General features: G+C 50.3%; 1 long non-coding RNA gene across 1 annotated transcript; it reads right to left on the bottom strand.

Annotated features, from left to right (window-relative positions):
- Positions 1–2,086: 2,086 nt before the first annotated feature.
- On the bottom strand, positions 2,087–5,333 carry LOC118665905. The gene is made up of 2 exons (XR_004970759.1): positions 4,522–5,333; positions 2,087–3,263 (listed from the first exon to the last, which is right to left on the bottom strand). It is a non-coding gene; the product is annotated as an uncharacterized LOC118665905 (long non-coding RNA).
- Between the last annotated feature and the right edge of the window lie 274 nt (positions 5,334–5,607).

Raw genomic sequence — 5,607 nt, 5'->3', positions numbered from 1 at the left:
AGTCTGTCATCATGAGAAGTCCTCCCGGCCCAGTGCTGGGCGAGTATTGTACGTTGTCATATTAGTCACTCCTCAGGATTCAGCTCGACACATAATTTCCTTTTTTTCCCTATTTCGCTGAGTTAGAAGCATACCAAATGGGTGAGTATGCAGTAAGCATTACTAACGTTGACCTGAATATAGTGGAAATGGCCTCATTGTCACTCTTGTTGCCAGAGCCAGTCCGGCGGGTTGTGAGGCTGGAGATGAAAAGAACAGTCAGAATGGAGAAGAGACGCGTGGACCATGTCTCCCCCACATGCCAACCTGTTCCTCTTACAAAAACGGTCAGGAACTCGGGGTCAAATACCAGAGCAACCTCGGATTCAAGAGCAGCGCAGCCCAGCGGGCGGTTAGAAGCGTCTGAGTGATGCTCAGTCAGCACGGGCGTGGGTTAAACGCCACGGAAAGAACCCTGTGGCTGGGGTCACATAAGTGACTGGTGCCACCTGCAGCTTCTGCGCCGGGGACGGTGCTACCACCAACTCAGACCCTGCCCGCCCAGAGGCCCAGTCCACCGCGACATGATTTCAGGGACACCCAGCCTGTCCTCTCCACGCCCTTCTCTGTAGCTGTCCACTCCACCGCCACTCATGCTGCTGCCCTCATTCATCCCCAAGGTGCCCGATGACCGGCCCGGGGCCCCGCACTGTGGTGGGCGGGACAGACAGGCCCCTGCCTCTGTGCTGCTGCATTTAGCGGACGAAAGCCGATGGCCTCGACCTGCTCACGTCCTCCTGACGGTGGTAGCTTAGCGAGAGCTCTGGGTGAGCGTAAGAGGGCCAGGCCAGTTAGCAGGGCCCAGGGCCTGGGGAGGTCGCGCCCCACAAGCCCACCCCGGCCAGGGAACTGAGCTGTCTCACGGGTGCCCCGACCCGGCTCCCCACCCCAAAGTACACGCCGTGAATATACGCATCCGGGACTGTCCCTTCTCACTGGTACCCTGGCCATGGACACGCGGACTTTCCACCCCAACAAGTAACGCGCGTGATAAAGATTATGAGTGTGCCCTGCGAGTTCTTACTGCTTTTCCCCGTTAAACTGCCTTTACATCTGAAGCGAATCCCGCTGCAACAGAGGCCCAATTTCCGATCGTGCACGAGCTGGGAAGGACACAGCGGTGCCAGGGGAAGGAGCGGCCTGGGGCAGGGGACACTCTGGTTAGGACAGCAGGAAAGGCGCCTGGGAGGAGCCAGCGACAGACTCCACGCAGGAATGAGAAAAGGCAGGCAGCCGAGCGGAGGAGGAACATGGGGGCAGAGAGCAGGGGGGGCGGCTCGAATGGAGGGGTGGGTCTGCAATGTCTGTGGACGGACAGAGAGCCAGGCCCAGCCAGAGGCGGCTCGCGGAGACCGCGGAGGAGCAAGCAGGGGGGGCGGCAGGACCGGGTTTACTGCAACTACAACACGAAGCCACAGAAGATAAAGTGCAAGATGAACATGAGTTGCTATTCTTTTGGCCAGAGAACGAGGCCCGCGCCTGAGCTCCGGGGCCACACGGCTCCTGCTGGGGCGGCCTCAGGGTCCGAGTCACAAAACTGGACGTTCCCCAGCGCCTCCTCTCTCCCCTGCCTGGCCCTGCAGAACCCCTGCCTCTCCCTTCGCCCCTCTTCACGGAGATGCCTACACGCAGCGGGAGATCTCGGTGATCTCCCCGGGGTTTGTGGAGAGGAACTACTTTATTGCTGAGGAATAATGTTGTAAGCAGGAAATGTTGCATCAATTTTTCTCTAGAAACACATTCCTTTCCTGTCACTCTTGATGGAACGAGTGCTTCTTGGTGCTCACAGCCAGGGTAGAGTCTCCTTTTGTACAGGAGCTTCTTGCTTTCTGCACCCAAGGCAGCGCTCCCAGACCCACCACCAGGCCAGGCCCCGCATTTCCCATCACAGGCCTGGGACACCCGCGCTCCCGCACTGCCCCCCGGTGGCCGGATGCGTGAACTGCAAATCAAAGCTCTCCTGGAACCAACTTTTCCAGACCGCTCATCCGGAACTAATCGCAGTAATTATGCGTCTTCCTAATAACAAAATGCCTGACCGCCTGTAAACCAGTTACCATGTTGACTTTTATTAACAACAACAAAAAACAACAAGAAGGAGGTAGTGAGAACAATGAATTGTCTTGAAAGGCTGAGTGCTGTCAGGTGAACCTGGGATGAGTGTGTGTGTGTGTGTGTGTGTGTGTGTGTGTGTGTGTGTGAGAGAGAGAGAGAGAGAGAGAGAGAGAGAGAGAGAGAGAGAGAGAGAGAGAGAGAGAGAGAGAGAGAGAGAGAGAGAGAGGAGGTGTGTCTCACATACATACATTCCTGTGCTTTCTTGGAGTTATAGCGCCATCTTGTGTCTTTCTTAGATTCTTCTGATAAAAAATATGGAAACCTTTGTTGCCTCCAGGTCTTGGCAACTGTGAGTAAAGCTTCTCTAAACATCCGTGTGCAGGTTTGTGTGTGGACATGCTTTCAACTCGCTGGGGTGACTACCAAGGAGCGTGGCTGCCGGGTCGCGGTGCAGGATGCTCAGCTTTTAAGAAACCGCCCGGCTGTCCTCCGAAGGGGCCGCACCGTCTGAAATGAGTCCCGCGGCCCCTCCCTCCGCCCCGGGAGCTGCAGTGTTGAGCTTTAGCCGCTGACAGCCAGCAGTGGTGTCTCACGGTTTTACTTTGCAGTCCCCTGGTGACATGGGATACTGAGCACCTTTTCATGTGCTATCTGCCATCTGCGTATCTTCTCTGGTGAGGCATTCTTGGGACCCTTTGCCTATTTTTTAATGAGTTTTGAGTTCTTTGAACATTTTGGATACAAGTCCTTCATCAGATACGCGTTTTGCAATTATTTTTTCCCAGTCTCTGCCTCTTTTCTTTCTCTTGATAGTGTCTTTGGAGAGAAGTTTTTTATCTTAATGAAGCCAGAAAAGAACCATCCCTTATGTAGGAAACAGCCTAAAACACTAACAAATGGGGGGTGCGGGAGGTTAGGAGGAAGTGCTAATTTTTTCCTCACAGCAGGGCACTAATTTTACTGTCCAATCAAAATAATAAAAATTAAAACATTTTTTAAAAGAATATATATCTTCCAATAACTTACCTCACTTACCATGTTTTAGATATTCATCAATGTTGCATATAATTTTTTCTCAACTGTGTAGTATTTCATTGCAGAAATATGCCTTTTTGTTCGTTTTATCCATTTTCCTGTTGATGGATCCCTGAATCGCTTTTGGTTTTTGGCTGTAATAAATAACCCTGCTATACTCTTATAAGTCTTAATTTAAGAGTCACTTTAAATTCTGAGTTGACCTGGGATGATTGAATAATTGGAATCACTCTTCACCCCTCAGGTTTCAGCCCAGGTATCATTTCCTTAGAGCCTTAGTGACCATCTAAGGGAGTCCTGTCTTTCTCCCACCATTTGCCCCCCCACCCCCATACCCTTTTTATCTGCTACATATGCAGCCTTTATGCTGTTGTAATTACTTGCTCACCAGCCTGTCCCTCCGGGCATTGCAAATTCCCTCGCTAGGGCTAGACCACAAAGCCGCAAGGGGCGCGCCGGGAGCCAGGAGTCCTCCCACCAGCAAGGCCACAGGCTGCGCGCTCCCCAGCAACCAGACGCTCGCGTTCCTGATGTTCTCAGCAAATCGTACAGGTGATTAGCACGTCCCCCAACAAGCCTAAAGCGCGCAAGGGCGGCCGGTATCCCCACGACCGAGCCGGGAGGAGCAGGTTTGCGGGCGGGAGACGAGTTCAGATTAGGCCGCTCGAGCACATCACAGGGCTCCCCGCTCCCCTGTGACCAGTGGAGTCTGTGCGCAGAGCGTGCAGTCGGGACGGCCCACGAGCCACAGGAAACAACTTACACGGAGACCTGCCCACTCAGCGGCCCACGGCTGGCGCCGAGCGAGGAGCAGGCAGGCTGGCGGGGCACCGGGGGCTTGTGGGGCACGGAGGATGGACTGAGACCCACCCCTGTGCCCACCGCAGCCCCATGGCCCACAGTTCCTTTCAAGGTGCACGAATTCGTGCACTGGGCCCCAGTTAGAACTAATAAATAACTTCAGTAAAGTTGTAGGACACAGAATAAATATGCAGAAATCTGTTCAGAATTCTATATACTAAAATAATGATCAGAAGAAGATATTAAAAAAACTATCCCATTTACAATAGCATTAAAATTATAAAACACCACCCTGGCCAGATAGCTTTGTGGGTTAGAGCAGTGGTCGGCAAACTCATTAGTCAACAGAGCCAAATATCAACAGGACAACGATTAAAATTTCTTTTGAGAGCCAAGTTTTTTAGACTTAAACTATATAGGTAGGTACATTGTTATTAACTTAATTAGGGTCCTCCTAAGGATTGGGAAGAGCCACACTCAAGGGGCCAAAGAGCCGTATCCGGCTCGCGAGCCGCAGTTTGCCGACCACGGGGTGAGCGCACTGTCCTATTACACCAAGGTTGAGGATGCAATCCCTGGTCGGGCACATACCAGCAGCAAGCAGTGAATGCAGAGATCAGCAGAACAACAACAACAGCCACGCCTCTGTTTCTGTCTCCTTCTCACTCTCTAAACATCAATAAATTAAAATAAAAGTATTAAATACCTAGGAATAATTTTTAAAAAATATTTATTGTTGAAAGTATTACATATGTCTCCCTTTAACCCCCAATATCTAGGATTAAATTTACCCAAAGAGGTGAAAGACCTGTACTCTGAAAACTGTAAGACACCAAAGAAAGTAACTGAACAATACAAATAAATGGAAGGATATACCTTGCTCATAGACTGAAAGAATTAATATTGTTAAAATGTCCTTGCTACCTAAAGTAATATACAGATCCTATGCAATCCCTATCAAAATACCAATGGCATTCTTCTCAGCATTAGAACTAATCCTAAAATTTATATGGAACAATTTCTTAATAGCCAAAGAAATCTTGAGAAAGAACAAAGTAGGAGGTATTACGCTCTCCAATATCAAACTATACTACAAAGCTATAATAATCAAAACAGTAAAATACTGGCATAAAAAAAGAAAGATACAGATTCATGGAATAGAATAGAGAATACAGAAAAAATTCCTTGCTTCTAAGGTCAATTAATCTATGACAAAGAAGGCAAGGATATACAATTGAGTAAAGACAGTTTTGGTGCTGACAAAACTATACAGATAAATGGAAAATATGAAATTGGACCACTTTCTTATCCTATATAATAAAAGAGAAACATGGTAATTAGCGTTTGACCGCTACCCTTCCCATTGGCTAATCAGGGCGATATGCAAATTAACTGCCAGCCAAGATGGCGGTTAACCGCCAACAAAGATGGCGGCTGATTTGCATACAGAGGCGCAATGATGGGAGGCAAAAGGGGAAAGACGGAAGAATGGTGGCAGGCAAGAGCTGGGGGGCGGGCAAAGGCAGCCCGCTGCCTTTGCCCACCTCCCAGCCAGTGATCGCCATCAGAAAGCCCAGCAGGCCAGGCGACACCCCTGGCAGGGGTGCTGGTGATCACCATGGCGATCGGAGGAAGAGAGAGCTGGGGTGTAGGACCACCAGGGCCAGGGGTACCGAC

The sequence above is a fragment of the Myotis myotis genome, unplaced genomic scaffold (assembly GCF_014108235.1).
Source record: "Myotis myotis isolate mMyoMyo1 unplaced genomic scaffold, mMyoMyo1.p scaffold_m19_p_11, whole genome shotgun sequence".
In the NCBI taxonomy this organism is placed as follows: domain Eukaryota; kingdom Metazoa; phylum Chordata; class Mammalia; order Chiroptera; family Vespertilionidae; genus Myotis; species Myotis myotis.
The sequence above is the reverse complement of the archived record's forward strand: the minus strand, read 5'-3'. Positions and strand labels throughout refer to the sequence as shown.